The 23,265-nt window shown below is 38.9% G+C and overlaps 1 long non-coding RNA gene across 1 annotated transcript in view; it reads right to left on the reverse strand.

Moving 5' to 3' along the window:
* Positions 1 to 11,647, reverse strand: part of LOC128643726 (uncharacterized) — a 35,399-nt gene extending 23,752 nt beyond the window's left edge. The window contains exon 1 of the long non-coding RNA XR_008399872.1: positions 11,559 to 11,647. This is a non-coding gene — a long non-coding RNA (uncharacterized LOC128643726). The remainder of the gene's footprint in view (positions 1 to 11,558) is intronic.
* Positions 11,648 to 23,265: the final 11,618 nt, after the last annotated feature.

Consider the following 23,265-nt stretch of genomic DNA (forward strand, 5'->3'; position numbering starts at 1 on the left):
CGGAGGAATAGTAAGCAGAGAACACTCAAGAAATCTACCTAAGGAACACTTTTTACACTCAGAGCCCCATACCTTAGCAAACGTTCCTCAAGATGAGTGATATGGAGCGAGATGGCTGAGAAAAAAAAATCATAGTGAGCTTCTAGTATTATTTAGATTATATCTTATGTGAGATAATTAACTATTATGCTTATGTTTAAAACTTAATAATAGATATAAAATGCTCACAGCTATTCACCCGGACATTCAGCCCCCATACATTATTTGCACCTCTTAGCTAAAGCAGACTTTCTTGCTTTTTTATCATCCACATGTTTTGTGTTTTATTGTTATGAGCTGTTCGGCAACCATAGATAATACTTATGTTCACTGTTGTTTGCTTTGCCCAAGCCAAATCTATAACGATTGGCAGACACACTCTGTCATAATGAATCATTGTGATCAGTTTGTAATCAGCTATTTACATGGCTTTCTAGCTAATTCAGTAATTCTACTTTTATTGTGTGTGGTTAAGTATGTTAATATATATACATAATACTATTTGTTCCCTATGCCTTCACAAATTAAATACCCATATATTATATACCCATATAAGATTATCTATATTTAAATATTACAGTAATAACCTACAATAGGCAGTATGTATAACATTTTAACACCACATAATTCTTAACTATGGAGGCATTAACACAAACCCTTGAGAACTACACCCTATCAAACTAATAAGTGGAACTTTATCATCTTAACCCATATTCCCTAGCTAGACTCAGTAGTATATGTTACCATATAACACCTCATTTGTATTTATTCTTGTATATCTTACTATTATGAGGAAGTTTGGAGTAATTCAAACTGATCCCTTAAACAGCTATATTTATTGTACAGTACTTGGATGTGTACTAGGTGTTTGACTATATTACATGGTAGGCAGGGACTTTTAAAGAGTCACTCTAACACATCCTATGCTGGTGGTGCACTGACTGCGTCCGGGACAGCGTATCACAATATAAACCTAGTGACAGCCAATTTTAATATTGATAAGTAATAGCCTGCTTATAAGAATGTTTGTTATTCTGAGTTCTTCCACCCCCCCAGTGTTATTTAAAATAGATTATATACCTGTGGGATCAGGGAAGATCTGTATATTAGTGTATCCTCATTGATAACTGTTTATTTACAGGTATTAGAGGTTTAACTAAAATGATATTTTACTATGTTCACCTCCTTTTTTCATCCCCGTGCCCCCCATAGGGATATTAGCACTTACATTTTACTATATCTGCTTAATTTAAATCCTTGGCAATGATGGTATAGAGTAGAGTATCTACTAAAGATTGTCACAACTTTTCATTTGGAGCTAGAAATTTCTCTGCATTGCTAAAAAATACTTTCTCTAGGTGGTTGCTTTTCTGAATTTGTTGGTAGCAAATAAATGTGTGTGTGCAAGAGGCCCCTTAAGAAAGTGATGTCACACAGAATTAGGTCATCATCCAAGGAAGTAAAATAATCATTATTCTTAAATCATCTTACCATTATTGGGCTAGATTACGAGTGGATCGCTATTTATCGATCCCACTCATGCACTAACTATGCTTGACTTCTGCTTTTTGTGCACGTCGGATACAGAACATATTGCAAGTTGAAAATAAAAAGTTTTTGCTTGTGTGCTAACCCGACGCACACCAAAAGCAAAAGTTATAATATTACGATTGCATTAACGCATTCCTCCATAGAAGAAAATGGAGCATGTGAAGTGGAAAAAACCTAACACTCTACTCGCGCCCCCTACTATTAACTCCTAAACAGACACCCCCCACATCGCAAGCTGCCCTGCTACACTATTAAGCCCTAATTTGCCACACCCACACATCACAAACTGCTCCGCTACACTATTAACCCCTAAACCGCCACAACCCCCATTGGTAAGTACCCACTAACCTCCTAACAGCTAACCCACCTTTATGGGTCAGAAAGTTCCTTCTTTCTTGGGAACCACTAAATGGTTTGAATAGAATCCTAGACCCTGTTCCGCCAAGGGAACTGGAACAATTACTCCAAGAGAAGATAAGTGCTTTACACAGATTAATAAGGATTTTCTCTTCACCTGGTTTACTGATTACCATGACAGGATAAATGTGCCCTTAGGGGCACAGGACCGAACCCTATCCTGTATCCCTAGGAAACTATTTCCACCACCCGAAGATCTGGGCCATTGCGGATCCTAGCCTGTTGAAGGAAAGAAAAACCTGTCCCCTACTTGATCCAAGAGAGGATTGGGGGCTGTCTCTTCATGCTGACTAGAGTCAGAGGAAGGCTTCTTGGACTTTTTGCTCTTATTCGAGGTTGGCTAGACCTCCATGAAGTCCTAGGTTACTCCGGTTTGGAAGAAATGGAGAAAAACTTCTGTCCCTTAAAGTTACAAAAGGGACGAAAAAATAAAGACAAAAGTTTGGACTTGGATGCTACATCCGCAGACCCAGACCATTTATCCATGGAACACTGCAAGAAGAACGGCAACGTTAGAATATTGGCTCCAAGCCTAACGACTTACATGCTGGCATCATAGATAACATATTAGCTAGCTGTAGAGCCTTGATCCTATCCTGGATCTCCTCTATGGTAGTCTCCTCGGAAATGAGGTCGACATGAAGTCGCACCAATAAAAGGATTCTGATGAATATACATCCTTCTTAAATAAGCATCCAGCTTCTTATCCATAGGGTCTTTGAAAGAGGAACAATCCTCAAGGGGAAATGGCAGATCTCTTGTTATAGAGAAAATGGCGCCTTAGGTCAGCAACAGGAAATATCTTCTTAAAAAACAGGGGATGGGGTAAAAAAATCCCCGGATCTTCCCATTCCTGAGTTAACATGTCCTACATAGGATCTGAAACTGGAAATACCTCTACAGATGTAGGAAAGACATCAAATATCCTGTTAAGCTATCTAGGAGTCTCTGTGATAGAGTCAGAGTCCTCCATTGTAGCTATAACCTCCTTCAAGAGTTAACAGAGGAGCTTCAGCTTAAATCTGAAATTAATCTCCTCTGGATCTGCTATACTAGCAGAGATCTTCTCCTCAGAGCCACTGAGGAATGAACCTCCTCAGATAACTGAGAGATGCTGACGAACGCAGACCTAGAGGAGTGAGATTCTTTGTTTTAGATAAATTCTTAGTTTTCCTCTTTCTCTTCCCATTAATGGAAAAAGGCTGATAAAGCTGCAAAAAACTGCAGAAGTTATTTGCGCTGCAATAACTCCTGGTAAAAAAAAACATCCCCAGGAACTAGATTAGAGGAACCTCAGGGCACTGCATTTGAAAAACTGCTAAAGCTTGGGACTTTTGAGGGGAAAGCTGAGGCATGGCACGGCAATATTAACCCGAGAGATAGATGGTACTGATATGGTATCAGATTATATTTAAGCATGTGGAATATAAACTGCATAGGAGGATTTTTCAGCCTCCAAGTAGTAAAAGCATTGGTTAACAGACAAAGTAGGGTCCTTATCAGAAAACATCCTGAAACCAGATACCCATAGGATTCAAAACTTTATTAGAATTTAAATAATAAAGATGTCACCAAAAAACAAAAAAAGATTGCAAATTAAAAATGATTGAAAAATTTTCGGTGAATAGATGCACTTTCATTTTTGCACTTATATAATCATTCAGAGAGTTACTATCAGAAGTAAAGAAGATAAATATTTATTTTATTTAAAAAAAAAAAAAAAAACTCCCCAGAAACCATATTGTTCCTGTTCCACTGTTCCACCATGCCTTAACTCAATATTAGCCATAAATACACTCTGTAGAGGACAACACAAATCCCATAAGAGCCTCACATGCCTAGCCTCATAAAAAATTAGATGCATTACCCTTAAATCCCCAGAAGCAGTTCTAGAAGCACATATAGAGGATAAATATGTCCCATTTTATGTCCACAGAGGAATTTAACATCTAAAGTGCTGAGTCCCTCTTACTATGCTATGGAAGGTAAAAGCACTTACCTGTGGATCCAGCTGCAGGGCAGTAGACAGCTCTTCAAGTATGTCAGACCCAACCAGACTCTGGCAGATGACCTGGAGAAAAAGAAAAACAGAGTAACCATCCCTGGTTTTCTATAGAGGGGTAGCATAAATGTTGGAAGGTAAGCAAAGACTACATTGTAGTATTCCAACTGCTAAAAGCCACCATTACTCTTACTAAAGAGATTGACATGGACAAAGCATAACCCCTTGCAAGGAAAAGTACCCATTAAAGGATTAAATATCTTCAGACACCATCTTTGCATATCCTCTTGTGAGAGAGGCAAAGAGAATGACTAGGGATTATAGTTAAGGGAAGTAACACTTAACAGCTTTGCTGGGGTGATCTTTGCCTCCTCCTGCTGGCCAGGAGTTGAATTCCCACTAGTAATTGGAATGAAATCATGGACTCTCCATGCCATAGGGAAGAAATAAAAAACCTAACATTACAGAAAATAAAAAAAAACATTACCAAAAATAAAAAAACGCAGTTATGCCTATTCTAAAACTAAAGCCCCCCTAAAAAAAACACAAAATAATAAACCCTAAACTAACACTAAAAGTTACTATAGCAATAGCCCTTAGAAGGACTTTTTGTAGGGCATTGCCCAAAAGCGATTTAGTTCTTAAAAAAAATAAAATAACCCCACCCCTCTAAAAAAAACCTACTCTAAAAATTGCCCTGAAAAGGGCATTTGGTTGGGCGTTGCCCTAAAGTGATTTCAGCTATATAAAATTCTAATCTTTTTGGTAGAGTTTTTTTCTGTAATGTTAGGGTTTTTTATGTAATGGTAGTTTTTTTTAATTTTATGTAAAGATAGGTTTTTTTTAATGTAAGATGTTTTTTTTAGTGCAACTTTTTCCTCTGGCCAAACTTTTTACGTGAACCTTCAAGTAGGGATGCACCAAAATTTCAGCCATCGAAACTTTCGGCCGAAAATGTGCAATTCCAATTTCTCCCGAAAGAGGACCACATCTGGCATGGTACACAGAGCACACACATTAGTACCATGACATGATGACAAAGATATTTGAAACCAGCAGTGCCCTTTTTTTTTTTTTTTTTTTAGAAAGAAACCAAAGTTCTGAATACAGTATATAGTAGTAAAAAAGGGATAAGTAACATGTTTATAAACACTCAATATTATCAGACACAGCCCTTTACACACACAGTGAATATGTATAAGCCTCATCTACAGTGCTCATACATCAGCCTCATGCACGTTCACAGTCTATATGCATGAGGCAAATATGCGCACATCCTATATATACATAAGCCCTAAGCTCGCACACATTAGCACATGGTACCCACCAGACAGTGTATACACAAAAATTAGTAACTTTTTGTAACTGGTCTGGTAATACCCACACTCTCCCTTGTAGACTCCCACCTATTTCACTGCAGAGCAGGCCCTACTGTACAAGTGACCATGCCCATTTGTTGGAGCGGTCCCGCCTACACACTCTCTCAGCTGTTCTGAGGTGACAGTGAAAGCATTGGTGGCTGTGACCTAAGGAGGATCAAGTGCCATACTTGGTGGGGAGCGCCTGTGATGCCCATTTGTGAATTGAGAAGCAGTTTTTATACTAACTTTTACTCCTTCAGCTACCTCATGTGCAGTCATCACATTTTTCTCTTTTTTTTTGCTCTTAAAAATATTTAGTTTAATCATCTCTGTAGAAGAAATTGTCCATTATCTTGAATGCAAACTTTTGTTTTAATAACAGCTTTCCAAAGTGCTTTGCAAGTGTGTGTGTGAGATATTTTATTTTTAAATCATCTATTTTTTTAATGATAGGTTAAAAAAATAATGGAAAATGTTTTTGTTTGTTTTGCAGCTTATATGTTAATAAACACTGTGTCAGACTGGGCACAATGCCACTAGGTTAATATACCCTGGCAGCTTTAGAAATTATTTAATATATACAGTATGTCTGTATATATATATTTGTGTATTTATATATATATATATATATATATATATATATATATATACAGAGTATATATATATATATATATATATATATATATATATATATACATACATATATATATATACACCATTATCGCATTGGAAAAAGATTGGGTCACATATCAGAAAAGTCATCCATGTGATCCATACGATGTATAGCAGCATCGACTTTGGCAGTCATAATACAACTGACCCCAATTTATCAACTCGATATCAAGAACAAAATAGTCACATTGAATTTAACAGTCAAAGCACTTGATAAAGTGCAAAACTGGCCTTTTCTGACATACATGCAAGTATTCCAAGACAATTTGGTATAATTATATTATCTTGCACATGTACAATACAATCTGAAATGGCCACAGACTATTTATGAATATATGGTCTAGATTCTTTACACCTCATCACTTAGAGGTTTCCCGATTTATAGTATGAGAACTGTTAAAATAATAGAAACATTAAAAGAATAAACAGCACCAAAGTAAAGTCATACAGGCTTCTCATATAAATAAGACCTCCTAACCAGATCCCAAAATAGATAAAAAAAATATTGTGTGAGAAGCGCTAATAAAGCTTAAGTATGAAGATAAAAAAGTAAACACTTTAATATTTCAAACGAAGGCTAATGTACAATATAGGCCGAATGGAAATAACATAAAAACAAAGTTGTGTAAACAGACTATTAAAACATATGATTGTTTAACCTAATATATGAAACTGAAAATAATAAATAAAATTGCCCACAAAGAAAAAAGGAATCCATAAAAAATTAAAAAAACTAAATACAAAATTCTAAAGTATGTCAATGAGAGGGTGGTAATGATATGTGTCATCCTTCCAATGTGAAAAAAAAATGTGAGTAAACAAATGTGTATCCTTCCGTGTGAAACAAAGAAAGTTATGATCCTTAAGTTGCTATGAAAAAATCCAAAGATAGGTGGTCCTTAAAAAGAAAAGAAAAATATGTGGTGTACACCAAAAAAATATATATAAATTGAATTTTTTAATAAATAAATAAATATATATATATATATATCCAAATAGGCGTATTTCCTGTGTTAAATATACATAATCTCCAAAGTGCGATAGTGCTGTCTGTCATTTCTCCTATGGAAAACAAAAGTACATAGTGCAATATTGCTAATATGTCTTATGCGGATGCAAGAATATATTAGGCTTACTGAATATCCTGAAGTACAAAGAACCTGAGCCGTTAGTTCGTCATGGAGCGTCTATGCATTTTGGCTTTTAACAAGGCCTTTTTCAAGACTAATAATGGCTTACTGGGATCTGCACTTAAAAGGGATATCCAATCAGTATGTAGCAATTAGGTGCCAAAATTAAAAACCTTAATTTTCTCTCTGTAACGTATATCCAGATGCGCTACATCACTTCCGGTTGTGACTGCTTCTGGTTATGATGACTTTCGGCCTGTAATTCCAGACTATGGATTTTCGGAAAATATCCGGATGGAAGATTTTAGTTCTTTCGGTTTGGTTCTCTGGATATCTATTTTTTTTAATGACTGATCTCAGTCTGTGCCAAAACTATTGTGTATCTTATATTTTACTATACATTTTCATACTTATGCCGGATAGAAACAGTGGAGTCGGTTATCTCTAATGGAAGTATTGTAAAATATTTGAGGCACAGCAAATCAGTGAGATCTTTTTCAAAAACATTGTGTGTATTAAAAGTTTAGAGTATTAGAAAATATTTAAAAATATATTATGAAAAACATTATCATAAATGTTATCAAAAATATTATCGAACATATTATCAAAATGACTGTAAATCGGCTCAGGTTCTAAAACTTCTAAAATATCCCAACTATCCATTGAAGGCAATAAAAAACAGTTAAAATAGAAATAATTCAAATAGAAAGAAAATAACAATAGAAATGACAATAAAAAATGACAATAAAAGATGACAAAAATGTCCAAAAATAACAATAATAATAAGAATAGCAATTATTTAAATTGTAGTGTATTTTAATATAAACAATAAAAACAATAACAGTATATACGTATATAAATCCCATTGTATTATATTCAAAATATATATATTTGAAATAAATTAGAAACTTGTTCCAAGACCATACTCCAAAACAATTTTTAAAAACCCATACACTTTGGAAAGTTGACAAATACAGTATTTGTTTATATCATGTTCCAAAGTCCCAAAGTTGTGTTTTCTCTATCAGAGTAGGTGGAATATCTCAGTGTTACTATTAAGACCTTTGGGAAACATACAATCCAACTGGAAAATCCATTTAGATTCAGTTCTCAAAAGCTGTTTTTCAAAATCTCCTCTCTAGTTTTTGAATGGTTTGCACAAATCCATATATTTCAGACTTTTACTACTGCTGTTGTATTGTTCTTTAAAATGTCTATATAGGGGGACATCATTTTTCTTCCATTTAATCTGAAGCAGATGTTAATGGATCCTATCTCTTAGTTTTCTAGATGTTTGTCCTATGTATTTGAGCCCGCACCCACATTCAATTAAATATATCTCTCCCTTATCGTGGCAACAAATCTTAACTTTTATTTGAAAATATTCTTTAGTTGTCCACGATTGAAAAATGTTGGATTTTTTACCATGTTTGCAGGCTTTGCACGTGTGACATGAATCATCATACTTAAAGGGACGTGAAACCCTAACATTTACTTTCATAATTTAGGTAGAACAGACAATTTTAAACAACTTTCCAATTTACTTCTTTTTTCACATTTGCTTCATTCTTTTGATATAATTTGTTGAGGAAGCAGCAGTGTTCTACTGGTTTCTAACTGAACACATGGGTGACCCAATGGCCATTGGTATATATATGCAGCCACCAATCAGCAGCTAGAACCTAGGTTCTTTGCTGCTCCTGAGCTTACCTAGATTAACCTTTCAGCAAAGGATAACAAGAGAAGGAAGCAAATTAAATAATAGAAGTAAATTGAAAAGTTGTTTGAAATTGTATGCTCTGTCTGTCACGCCACGCCGCACGCTCTAGCCGTTGCTAGGGGCGCGGCATCTCCTTCCTGCTCATTGCCTAGGGCTGTGTCGGCTCTGGATGCGTGCGGCGTTGACATCATCGCTGCGCGCTCCTGATGCCGACCGGTCCTGTGGCGCCAATCCTCTGCTTACTTAAACGGGCAGCAAACGATCTGTCACTGCCCAAGTATAGGCGCTACTTCGTGTACTCCTGGGTGTGATAGATCGTTTGCTGGACTGATATTGTTGTTGATCCCTGCCTGTCTCACTACGCTACCTGGTTAACCCCTGAATTGCTGGACTGATTTATTGTTGTTGATCCCTGCCTGTCTCACTAAGCTACCTGGTTAACCCCTGAATTGCTGGACTGATTTCTCATTGCTGATCCCTGCCTGTTTAACTACACTACCTGGTTAACCCCTGCATTACTGTCTGATATATTGTTGCTAAACCCTGCCTGTCTCACTACGCTACCTGGTTAATCCCTGAATTTCTGGACTGATTTATTGTTGCCGAATCCTGCCTGCCTGACCATTCTCATAGTTTGCCTTGTGCTGTCCTGCCTGTGGTGAGTGCCGCTCTACTCATTTGTCTAATAATCTCTGCTCTGGGATATTCCCTATCCTTCCGGCTCGATGCCGGGATAACAAGACTACTGGCCGAGTTCTGTCTGATAACGTCATATTCGCTCTCCGCTACATTCTGCTGTCTCTAGATATAAGAAGTTTGCTGATCGTCATAGGACTTCTGTACGAACCATTCCAGTGGGTGAACGTGTGTGGATATCTACCTGACACATGAGTCTACGTCAACCCTGTCACAAATTAGGGCCCAGATATATATCGGTCCTTACAAGGTCCTGTAAAGACTGTCCCCTGTTGCCTACAAAATAGCCTTACCAAAAACCCTACGTATACATCCAGTCTTCCACATCTCCTTGCTTAAACCTTACATCAAGAATAGATATACCCGGATCCGAGCTCCACCTCCTCCTCTTCTGATATGTGGGGACCCAGAATATGAGGTAGCTAAGATCATGGACTCTAGATACAGGCGCAGACAATTGCAATACCTGGTACATTGGAAGGGTTACTCCCTGGCGATCGTTCCTGGGTTCCTGCCCGTGATGTGCATGCTCAATCTCTGGTCTCCAAGTTCCATGCTGCTCATCCTTTGAAGTCGACTCCGTTTCCCAGAGGGAACCTTTGTGGAGGGAGCTATGTCACGCTGCGCCACTCTAGCCATTGCTAGGGGCACGGCGTCTCCTTCCTGCTCGTTGCCTAGGGTTGTGTCAGCTCTGGATGCGTGCGGCACTGAAGTCATCGCTGCACGCTCCTGATGCTGACCGGTCCTGTGGTGCCAATCCTCTGCTTACTTAAACGGGCAGCAAACGATCTGTCACTGCCCAAGTATAGGTGCTACTTCATGTACTCCTGGGTGTGATAGATTGTTTGCTGGAGTGATATTGTTGTTGATCCCTGCCTGTCTCACTACGCTACCTGTTTAACCCCTCAATTGCTGGACTGATTTATTGTTGTTGATCCCTGCCTGTCTCACTACGCTACCTGGCTAACCCCTGAATTGCTGGACTGATTTCTTGTTGCTGATCCCTGCCTGTCTCACTACACTACCTGGTTAACCCCTGCATTACTGTCTGATATATTGTTGCTAAACCCTGCCTGTCTCACTACGCTACCTGGTTAATCCCTGAATTTCTGGACTGATTTATTGTTGCCGAATCCTGCCTGCCTGACCATTCTCGTAGTTTGCCTTGTGCTGTCCTGCCTGTGGTAAATGCCACTCTTCTCATTTGTCTAATAATCTCTGCTCTGGGATATTCCCTATCCTTCCGGGTCGACGCTGTGGGATAACAAGACTACTGGACGAGTTCGGTCTGATAGAGAGTATCCCACGAGCATTACACTGTCTAAATTATGAAAGAAAAAATGTGGGTTTCATGTCCATTTAAGCTTTATTAGCGTTTCTCACACAATATTTTTTAACTGTTAAAATACTGATATGGACACTTCTTTATATGGGAAATTTCCTGCTATGTACTTCATGATTTTTTGTTTAAATTAAAAAAAAAACAGTTGACACAAGCAGGGACTTATAAGAAATATCTGGTTTCAAGGGCATAATAGTCAAAAAAATTACATGCTCTAATTTGTTAGCACATGTAATTTTAAGACTACAGACCCTGCACTACTGTGTGTTTAACCCCCAAAAGAGTTAAACACACAGAAGAAATACTGCTCAGGACCTGCAGAGCACTGCTGGTCCTGAAAGAAAACCACTGTTGATCCAATCAGCAACACTCGTTGTATGAGTCAGCTGTGTAACTAGCACTGCTGATTGGATCAGCAGCAGTTTCCTCTTCAGACCAGCAGTGGTCTACAGGTCCTAAACTGCACTTCTTCTGTGTGTTTACCCCTTTGTGGGTGGTTAAACACACACAATAGAGCAGGGTTGACAGTCTTAAAATGACATGATCTAACGGATTAGACCATGTAGTCTTTCAACTATTATGGCCCTTTCATATGCAGTCATGAGAAGAAAAGAGATTTTCAAATTACCTGAACATCGCAAATCAATATTTCTTTTTGTTTTTTTGAGATTGCTGCAGATTTCATCGCTTATTATGTCTGAGCATAATGTCAGTGGATCTATAAAAAAAAAAATAGATACATATACAGGTGGCCCTCGTTTTACAACGATTCAATTTACACCGTTTCAGAATAACAACCTTTTTTTCCAGTCATGTGACTGCTATTGAAAAGCATTGAGAAGCAGTGCATTTATTAAAATAGCCAGTAGGTGGAGCTGTCCGCTTGTGTTGCAGCAAAGCCAAGCAAGCTGAAATGAATAATTTTAACCAGACCTGAGCTATCAAGCAGATTTCAAAGGAACTGTCAGGGTGCCAGGAATCAGACTGAGGCGAGAAGTGCAAAAATAATCACACCTTTATTAATAGCAAAAAATAATAAAAAGTCCACAAGTCAAATAACAAGCCAGGAATCAAAACCAGAGCTGGTAGTCAGACAAGCCGAGTCAGGAGCCAAAGTGAGTAGTCAGATGAGCCGGAATCAGGAACAAGGAGAACAGCAGAGTCAGGAACAAGCCAGGGATCAGGAACCAGGAAGGATGTCAGACAGCCAGGTAATACACAGGAGCTCTCACAAACAGGTCTGAGACAATGCAAGGACAAAGCATACTGAACAGAGGCCCTTAAAATAATAAGTGATGACATCACAATTCTGAGACTGCATCCTGTCTCACATGGATGATGTAAACCAGTCTGGCCATAAAAGGAAGTGCAGGAAGTGAGCAGCATCCCCCACAATGCACCATAGTCAGGAAGAGAGGAGAGTAAATGGCTGCCAGCAGGACATGGCAAACAAGTCAATTTTTTCGTGACAGTACCCTCCCCTCAACGACCCCTCCCCAGCGGAAGGACAAAAGGCTTATTGGGGAAACGGGCATGGAAGGCACGGAGGAGGGCGGGAGCATGAACATCAGAGGAGGGAACCCATGAACGCTCCTCTGGACCGTAGCCCCTCCAATGAACCAAATACTGTACGCGGCCCCTGGACATACAGAGTCAATAATGCTGCTGACCTCATACTCCTCATGGTTGTCAACAAAGATAGGACGGGGACGAGGCAACACAGTGGTAAACCGATTACAAACCAATGGTTTCAAGAGGGAGACATGAAAAACATTGGAGATGCGCATTGCAGGAGGAAGGTCAAGAGCGTAGGCCACAGGATTGACCCGTCGGAGTATTCGAAAAGTACCAACATAACGGGGAGCCAGTTTATTGGAAGGCACACAAAGGTTCAAGTTGCTGGCCAAACTCTCTCACTAACCTGGTAGGAAGGTGCAGGCAGACGCCTATGATCAGCCTGGAACTTTTGGCGCTGCATAGAACTATGAAGGCAATCCTGAATCTGCACCCACGTGGAACGGAGTTGCCGGAGATGCTCCTCCAAAGCTGAAATACCCTGAGACATGAATGAATCGGGCAATAAGGATGGTTGAAACCCATAATTCGCCATGAACGGGGATAACTTGGAGGAAGCATTAATAGCACTATTACGAGCAAACTCTGCCCAAGGTAACAGTTCAGACCAATTATTGTGGTGATCTGAGACATAGCAACGGAGGAACTGTTCCAGAGCTTGATTAGACCGTTCCACAGCCCCATTGGATTGAGGGTGATATGCCGAGGAGAAGGAGAGCTGGATCCCCATTTGAGCACAAAAGGAACGCAAAATCTGGAGACAAACTGGCTACCCTGGTCCGACACTATCTCCTTGGGTAACCCATGTAAACGGAAGACCTCACGGGCAAAAATTGAAGCAAGCACCTGAGCGGTAGGCAACTTCTTCAAGGGAATGCAATGTGACATTTTAGAAAAACGGTCAACCACCATAAGGATAACAGTATTGGCATTGGAAACAGGGAGCTCGACAATGAAGTCCATGGAAAGATGTGTCCAAGGACGCTCACCATTAGCAATAGGTTGAAGAAGAGCCACAGGAAGACGTTGAGGAGTCTTATTCTGTGCACAAACTGAGCAGGAGGCAACATACGCAGCAACATCAGAACGAAGACCTGGCCACCAGAATTGTCGAGTGACAGACCAAATCATTTGGTTCTTGCCTGGGTGACCTGCGGCTTTAGGATAGTGGTAAGTGTGCAAAAGTTTAGTTAGAAGATTCTCAGGAACAAAACACTTACCACTAGGTTTCTCAGGAGGTGCATTGGTTTGTGCAGCCAGGATCTCCTCCCCCAAGGGAGAAGTAAAATTAGTACGTATGGTAGCCAAAATATGGTCAGGAGGTATAACTGGAGTAGGTACAGACTCCTCCTTGGACAGAGGTGAAAATTGTCGAGAGAGGGCATCAGCCCTAACATTCTTACTACCAGGCAGGTAGGAGACCACATAATTAAATCGAGACAAAAATAGCACCCATCTGGCCTGTCAGGGCGACAAACGTTTTGCTTCAGATAGATAAGTTAAATTCTTGTGGTCAGTAAGAATGAGCACTTGCACGCTAGTACCCTCGAGAAGATGCCTCCATTCCTTGAGTGCCAAAATTATGGCCAGTAATTCCCTGTCGCCAATTTCATAATTGCACTCTGCTGGAGACAATTTCTTAGAGAAGAAACCACACGGATGCAAGGAACCGTCAGGCGTAGGACATTGAGACAAGAGGGCACCTACTCCAGTCTCAGACGCATCGACCTCAAGAACGAAAGGCAGGACAGGGTTAGGATGAGCCAGAACTGGAGCGGCAGCAAAGACAGTCTTAAGACTATCAAAGGCCTCAATGGCAGTAGGTGACCAATGGAGTGGATCATTCTCTTTACGGGTCATGTCTGTGGTAGGTTTGACCAAGGAAGAAAAGTTTTTAATAAACTTTCTATAGTAATTGGCGAACCCCAAAAAACATTGAATAGACCGAAGACCAACTGGGCGAGGCCACTGCAGAACTGCAGATAACTTCTCAGGATCCATGGAGAACCCTGCAACTGAGATAACATAACCTAGGAAGGTTACTTGAGTCTGATGGAACTCACATTTCTCAAGTTTACAAAACAGGCCATTCTCACGTAGTCTCTGAAGAACCTGTGTAACATCAGAACGATGAGCCTCAAGTGTGGGTGAGTGTATGAGGATGTCGTCTCAGTACACCCCAACACACTGTTGCAACATATCTCGTAGGACATCATTAATAAATTCCTGGAAAACAGCAGGAGCATTACATAGGCCAAAGGGCATTACAAGATACTCATAATGCCCGCTCCTGGTGTTAAATGCTGTTTTCCATTCGTGGCCCTCCTTGATCCTAACGAGAGTGTACGCTCCTCTCAAATCAAGCTTAGTAAAGACCGTAGCACCCTTGAGGAGGTAAAACAGTTCCGTAATGAGCGGAATAGGGTAAGCATTCTTAATGGTAAGACGATTAAGACCCCTATAATCGATGCATGGTCTTAACTCACCACCCTTTTTCTTCACAAAGAAGAAGCCAGCCCCTGCAGGAGAGCAGGATTTGCGGATGATCCCCCGCGACAGAGCATCGGAAACATACTCCTCCATATCACAATTCTCTGCAACAGACAGAGGGTAAACCCGGCCCCGAGGAGGAATGGCTTCGGGTTGCAGGTCTATGGCACAATCTTAAGACCGGTGAGGAGGCAACCTACCGGCACGCACCTTGTCAAAAATGTCTAGGAACTCTCGGTACTCCTCTGGCAATGGAGATACTGAAGAAATGCACAAGACTTTAACTGGTTTCTGAAGACAAGTGGAAATACATTGCGGAGACCAGGACAAAATTTCGGACCTGCGCCAGTCGAGACTGGGATTGTGCTTTTGGAGCCAGGGATAACCCAGAACAACTGGAAAATGCAGAGAGTTTATCACCTGGAACTGGAGGGTTTCAAAATGGAGAGCCCCAACAGCCATGGACAATGGAGCGGTTTCATGAGTAACAAGTGCGGACTGAAGGGGCCTGCCATCAATGGCCTCAATAGCAAGCGGAACAGACTGAGGCAAAACAGGAATGGAGTGCTTCGATACAAAAGCACTGTCAATGAAATAGCCCGCAGCACCGGAGTCAACAAGAGCCTGGGTGACTATGGAGGAGTCCACCCAGGAAAGGACAACCATGGATAAAGGATAAACCACCTAAGGTCTGCCCCCGACAGGACCTTAGGTGTGAGCGTTTCCCGGCCATGTAGGACAAGACTTCAAAAGGTGGCCCTGTAACCCACAATAGAGGCAGAGCCCCTCCCTCCTCCTAAAGGCCCTCTCCGCCGCGGAGAGATGTGTAAATCCCAACTGCATCGGCTCAGCAGTACCTGGTGACTCGGGACCAGGAGTCATGGGAGGAGAGGGAGGCATGGGTGGGAATGAACACGTAGGAGACAACGGTGCAGGAGGCTTCCGCAAGCGCTCCTTGAAAGAAGGCCTCTCACTTAGTCTGATGTCAATTAGGATCAAAAAAGACACCAATGCCTCGAGATTCTCTGGTAAATCTCTGGCAGCAACTTCATCTTTAATCGCATCAGAGAGCCCATGAAAGAAGGCGGCAGGCAACAAGGGCTTCATTGTTCCAGCCTACCTCTGCTGCAAGCGTACGGAACTCAATGGCATACTGAGCAACAGATCTTGTATCTTGCTGAATGGACAAGAGTAGTTTAGCAGCAGAGGAGGAACGAGCTGGAACATCAAATACCCTTCGAAAGGAGGCCACAAATTCAGGGTAATTTGAAATCCCAGGTTTATTAGTCTCCCACAAGGGATTAGCCTAGGCAAGAGCTGTGTCAGAGAGTAACGAGATGAGAAATCCCACCTTAGCTCTGTCAGAGAGAAACGCCTGAGGTAACTTCTCAAAGTAAATGCCCACCTGGTTCAAAAACCCTCTGCACTGATTAGGATCGCCTCCATATCACTGAGGTAGAGGTGCAGAACCGGACATGCTCCTGGTAGGCATAGGTGCAGCAGCGGAAACAGGAGCAGCCATAACTTGCGGGACACTTTGGTCCAAATGTGCAGTGCGAGTCAGCAGGGTTTGCAGGTCTAGTGCAAATTGATCCAAGCTGTGATCCTGTTCATCCATCCTGGAAATTATGGCAGGTAAAGGTGGATTATTAGCACCATCAGGATTCATGGTCCTTGCGTAATGTCAGGGTGCCAGGAATCAGACTGAGACGAGAAGAGCAAAAATAATCACACCTTTATTAATAGCAAAAAATAATAAAAAGTCCACAAGTCAAATAGCAAGCCAAGAATCAAAACCAGAGCTGGTAGTCAGACAAGCCGAGTCAGGAGCCAAAGCGAGTAGTCAGATGAGCCGGAATCAGGAACAAGGAGAACAGCAGAGTCAGGAACAAGCCAGGGATCAGGAACCAGGAAAGACGTCAGACAGCCAGGTAATACACAGGAGCTCTCCCAAACAGGTCTGAGACAACGCAAGGACAAAGCATACTGAATAGAGGCCCTTTAAATAATAAGTGATGACATCACAATTCTGAGACTGCATCCTGTCTCACATGGATGATGTAAACCAGTCTGGCCATAAAAGGAAGTGCAGGAAGTGAGCAGCATCCCCCACAATGCACCATAGTCAGGAAGAGAGGTGATTAAAATGGCTGCCAGCAGCACATGGCAAACAAGTCAGGAAAAAACCCTGACAGGAACAAGATCTTCCTGTCTATGAATCAGTCCAGATTGGAATGCATAGAAAGAACTGTTTGCAGAAAAATGCAAGTGAAGTCTGTGTTGTGTGATTATTTTATTAGGTTTATAATGCTGCAAAGCAAATGTTTTTGTTCATTTAACTTAGTTTAATTATATATTCTGTGTTGTGTGATTATTTTATTAGGCTTATAATGCTGTTTAGCATTTAAAGTCTTCATTTCAAAACTTTAAAAATAATGTATTAGGTGTTACTTATGACAATTTTGAGAGGGGCCTGGAACCTATCTCCCTCACTTCCCATTGACTTACATTATAAACTGGGTTTCAATTTACAACGTTTTCGATTTACAACCATTCTTTCTGGAACCTAACCCCGGCGTAAACTGAGGGCTACCTGTACTTGTAAAATGAATTAGCACTTTCTGCATTTACATTAAAATCTCTTTGAACTAAAATGTATTACTACTATCTAGGTAAGCACCATTTTCACAGCTAATCTTTATAGATAATAGGACTACTTACCTGTATGTGCAGGACTGTAAGTTTCTTGGTTGATACATTGATGTATAGATAAATCATGTCTGCAATATAATAAGGTAGAACTAAAGTAGTAAAAAAAAAACCCATTGAAATAGAACTAGAAAAGAGGTAAAACAATGTATTTTGGTTTTTATTTTCATTTCATTAACAATATGCAAACAAAATTATTACACAAGTAGATTAACATTGTGACCTGACTATAACTATTGTAGTTGTAAATAATTGGAAAAAAAATGGCCTCTAACACTTGGGGCCTGATGACGATAAAAGAGAGAGAAAATGTAGTGCAGACTTCACAGGGGTTGAACTCACTGAATGCTAAAATACAATAAAAACTCTAGCACTGCAAGATGTCTCACAAGATTCTAGACAGGCATATGTTGGAATACTTGTCTAAAGGGTGTTCTCTGTATTTTTGCATGTAAAGGAGACACAAGCCCAGTGCAATATAGCACTGCATGATATGTTTTGTTACACTTATACTTTGAGCTTTGTATTTTATTATACTTTACACTTCAGATTGTGTACTTTCAGTATTATTAAATTAAAGCTTTAAACTTTCTATTTTAATTTTTTAATATATTAGATTTAGACCCAGCAGTGATTTTACAAAACTGATTATAATTGGAAAGTTTCTGTGTTACTTTAACAAATAAGGATCATACTTTGGGGCCGATTTATTAAGGGCCGAATGGCCCTGAATACAGTTGTTTCTGCGCGAGCCTTAAGACCGCTGTTCCTTAACTCGTCCCCCACCTCTGAGGCTGTGGACAGCAATCCACATGATCGTATACGATTGGGTTGATTGACACCCCTGCTAGCGGCCAAAGTTTATTTTGGACTTGACTGTCCCTTTAAATTAAAATAAATTACGGTGTTACAAAGAAGAGAAAAGTGTAGATTATGCCACAAGATGGTTAGAATTTACTCCATCAAATGTGTTAGCCTTGTAGCTGTGTCTCTCACATTGTATGTATGGTTCTTCATTTAACTTCTCCCCTGTGAAATTCTTTATCCCAGAGAGCCTCATTACTTTCTATGGAACCTGTCTCTTTTCTATCTGGGACTTCCAGGTTCCACCCTTTATCTTATAGAACTCAGCCCCTTAGAAGTCTGCAGTATAATTTCTCTACAAACTAGAGAATCTTTGCTTATCTGGCCCTAGAAAGTAATGAGGCTCTCTGGGAAACTGAAACTGTCAGTTTTTCAGTTTTATTTTAAATAAAAGAAATACAAAGTGCAATTGTAATTTGTAAATATACAAAGTATGATCCTAATTTGTTACTGTGAAAGCACGATCACAGAGGTTTTTATCATCAGGCCCTTGACATAAATATATGCCTTTATGGGTTAAGGAGTTAAACCAAAGTAAAACATAGAGTCCCTCCAAGGGGATTTCCTTAAAACTTGGATAAGGTTCTACCAATTGTATAAATGCACACATACAAAAATGAGTTAAACTTACATAGAATCTCTCAACCATTGAACAATTTTGTAGTTTTAACACCCAAATAAAACATGGCTTATCCCTTTCATATTCCCTACGTTGTAATCCTCCAAAATATACCACACCTTTGTATGTGACTGCTGGGACCAGAGACCTGGGCTAGATTACAAGTGGAGTGCTAAATATTGCTTGCATGCAAGTGAAATTAGCGTTCCATAAAGTAAAACCAGTGCACGCTAATGTGCGCTTGTATTACAAGGAAAGCACAATGAGAACGCAAGCTCGTGTTTTGCATTGCTAGGAAGCATTGCGCCCACAAGAGTGTGCTTCCATAGGCTCCAATGGGAGCCTCATTCTGATGCCATCAAAGACGGAATCAGAACCTCACACAGTGAAGGGGTAAGTAAAGCAGCGATTGCAGCAAATATAAATATATATTTTTTTGATTAAATACATATATATTTATATGTTAATATGTGTGTATACACATATTAACACATAAATATATATGTATATAGTCATATACATATATATTTACTGGGAACACACAGTTTCCATAGACCACAATGTAATGGCACTTTTCAGTGCCCCCCACCCCACTTCCGCCAACTTTAGATCCCAAAAACTGCCTAGTGCAGGAGTTTTTTTTTATTTTTTAGGGCATTTGGGGCACTTTTTTCTGCTTAATTTTCTGAATGCTAATTGCAACCGCAAGCTCACGGTAGCAATAACCAGCCACTTGTAATGGCTGGTTAATTATCGCCCGTTTGCGTGCACACGATAATTTAGCGTTCCGCTTGTAATCTGGCCCACTATATCTAAAAAAGAATGGAAATCTATATTTGTTTCAAAAGCCATGTCAGAATCCTTGGGACCTCTAGTAGAAACAAATTACAAAATTCTTACCAGACAGTATTTAACACCCCAAAAGCTAAAACTTCTGTTCCACAATGCCACTATCTGTAGTTAGATAAGGCGCCCTCCTCCATATCTGGTGGTCAAGCCCAAAAATGCAACCTCTTTTGACAGATATTCTAAATTATATTAGCAATTTACCAAACAGTCAAATCCAACATTATTATTCTTTTTAATGTACCTCCACAACTCATATGTAAACTTAGTTAAAAAACTGTACCAAGTAGCTGATACACAGGCTCTGGAAAAATAGGAGGCTCTTTCTTTGCTGTACTGGATTGGACAGGTATAATAAATTATAAAGATGCCTATGTTTCACCACCAATTAAATGAACATTTATCTGGTCATGTCTCAGATTTGGAAATCCATATCAGATTAGCATTAGTCATTAGAATGTGAATATACATATAAAATAATTTATTTTTATTTCAACCCTTATGGCTTGATACATTGGTTTCTCTGCTTGATTGTAGAGAACTATAACTTGCTAAATAAAGAGTTATATTTGTTTCAAGGGCTGTGTTTATCAGTATAACTAACTGAGATAGGCTATATAAATGTTAACAAGAAAGATAGGAACATTAACTGATTTATATATCAGGCCACTAAGTGCAATTTAATCTTGTATACAACCATAACTATATTCTTCAGCTGAACTCCTTACAATTTGTTGCTATATTTTTTTATCTTCTTTATCATACTGTAATGTAAATTTCAATCAATTTTTTTGTTTGATTTCTTAATTTATTGAAAAATTTGCAAAAATAAAATAAAGGAAAAAAATGCACGTTCTATCTAAACCAAGAAATTGTTTAAAGGGACAGTCTACTCTTATCTTTTGTTTAAAAAGATAATCCCTTTATTACCCATTCACCAGTTTTGTATAACCAACACAGTTATATTTATACACGGTTTACCTCTGTGATTACCTTGTATCTAAGCCTCTGCAGACTGCCCCTTATTTCAGTTCCTTTGTCAGACTTGCATTTTAGCCAATCAGTGATAATAACTAGGTAACTCCACGGGCGTGAGCACAAAGTTATCTATATGGCACACATAAACTAATGCCCTCTAGCTCTCAAATGCCCTGTGATAAGAGGTGGCCTTCAAGGGCTTAGAAATTAGCATATGAGCCAACCTAGATTTAGTTTTTAACAAAGAATAACAAGAGAACAAAGAAAATTTGATGATAAAAGTTGTTTAAACTTGCATGTACTATCTGATTCGTGAAAGCTTAATTTTGATTAGACTGTCCCTTTAATCTTGCTTTTTATGAGCATTAAAATAATTCTAATTAATATAGGATTATTTTTTTAATTGGCTCTCCTGCAATATGCAAATAAAAAAAATAAAAAAACAGCAAACATAATTTATCATTAATGCCAACAATTTCATTATACGGCACTATACCTTGAATTTAGACTTGATCTTGACATTTCAACTTGTTTTGCCTCTTTTAACACTTCACTAGATTTATTGGGGTATCCATCACAATGCTTCTTATTTGTTCTGTATGACTGAGTCTGTATAGCTGCATCTCTCATAGGAGGATTATTTATGGAAATGTTTGATTTATTTCCCAGATTTCTGCAGGGTAAATATAGGAAGCTTTCCTGTGGCTTAGGCTGGCTGTCTCTCTCAATTTCACCTGCATGGCCTGATGCAGCACATTTACGCAGTGAAGCATCCTCAGAAAATATTCGCCTTCTTACTTTTTCCTGTCCATAAAAATGAATGAATCAGTTTGGTAATGTCAATACTGCTCTGCACCAAAACACACATCTAGTTAAATACACATCAGGATAAAATATGTTTGAAAAAGGTAAGAAATCAGTACTCATTATTAAAGGAATAATTTTATTTTTTATTTTAAAATACATGACTATTTTTTTGTTTTTGTTTTTTTTTTTGGGGGGGGGGGGGACTCAAGCTCCTGTCCTGATTTTTTTATTTTTTATTTTCATGCAGGTTGACAAATGTCCCTGTTTGTTCCCCAGCAGATGCTTGAAAAAATGTCTCTGATCTTCACAATGTGACACCTTCTGTCTTCTGGGTTTTTTTTTTTTTTAAATTGACATTGCAACAAACACAGCTGCATTCGTTGTTTACTTCCCATTAATTTTCATTGACTGTAAGGAACTTTTATTAATGCTGATTGGCTAATAAGATGATCCTGCTAATAAGCCAGAGATTTAGTAGATTTGCAAAATAGATAGCAGTATATTCATTTAAATTTAATATTTAAAGGGATAGAAAAGTCAAACTTAAACTTGCATGATTCAGATAGAGCATGTAATTTTAAGATATTTTTAAATTCACTTCTTTTTTAAATGTGCTTCGTTCTTTGGGTATCCCTTGTTAAAAAATAATACGCACATATCCTACACTAGTGGAAGCTAGCTGCTGATTGGTGCCTGCACATATTTGTCTCTTGTGATTGGCTAACTAGATATGTTCAGCTAGTTGCCAGTAGCACAGTGCTGCTGCTTCAGCAAAGGATAACAAGAGAATGAAGCAAATTTGAAAATAGAAGTACATTGGAAAGTTGTTTATAATTGCATGTCCTATCCAAAGCATTAAAGACAATTTTGGGGTTTACTATCCTTTTAAACAGCTTTTACTTACTACATATTGTTTTTAGGCCATAATAACAACGTATTTAAATACTGCTCTTGGACAACAATTTTGTTTTAGCACAGTATCCTTTTAAGGTTTATACATAATAATAATAATAATAATAATAATAATAATACATACTGTATATTTTTATTTTACTCATCTCTCATTTCATCTTTCAAAAATAAGTAACAAAAAAAAAATAAAAACCATGCATCTTCTTAATGCATGTACTAGCATTCATATTTATTACCAAACCGTAAAATTAAACACTTATAGGGATAGATTAAGAAAATGCTTGAATGATCCCTACTAATATTTTATACAGTAAGGATTGAAAGCTTTGACTGCACCATGTAGCAAAGTAAATCATACTGTGCTAAGCCAAATCCTATTACCACAGAAAGATTTACATCCCTTCTAAATACAGAATTAACATACTCTTCCAGTATGCTTATACGACTTTATCTAGCTTACATAACCTTTGTTATATTACTAAACATGACTTAATCCAGCAGAAACTATCTTAAAGCCTAAAATTAAAATCTGTTT

This window comes from Bombina bombina, unplaced genomic scaffold, assembly GCF_027579735.1.
Source record: "Bombina bombina isolate aBomBom1 unplaced genomic scaffold, aBomBom1.pri scaffold_1047, whole genome shotgun sequence".
Classification (NCBI taxonomy): Eukaryota; Metazoa; Chordata; class Amphibia; order Anura; family Bombinatoridae; genus Bombina; species Bombina bombina.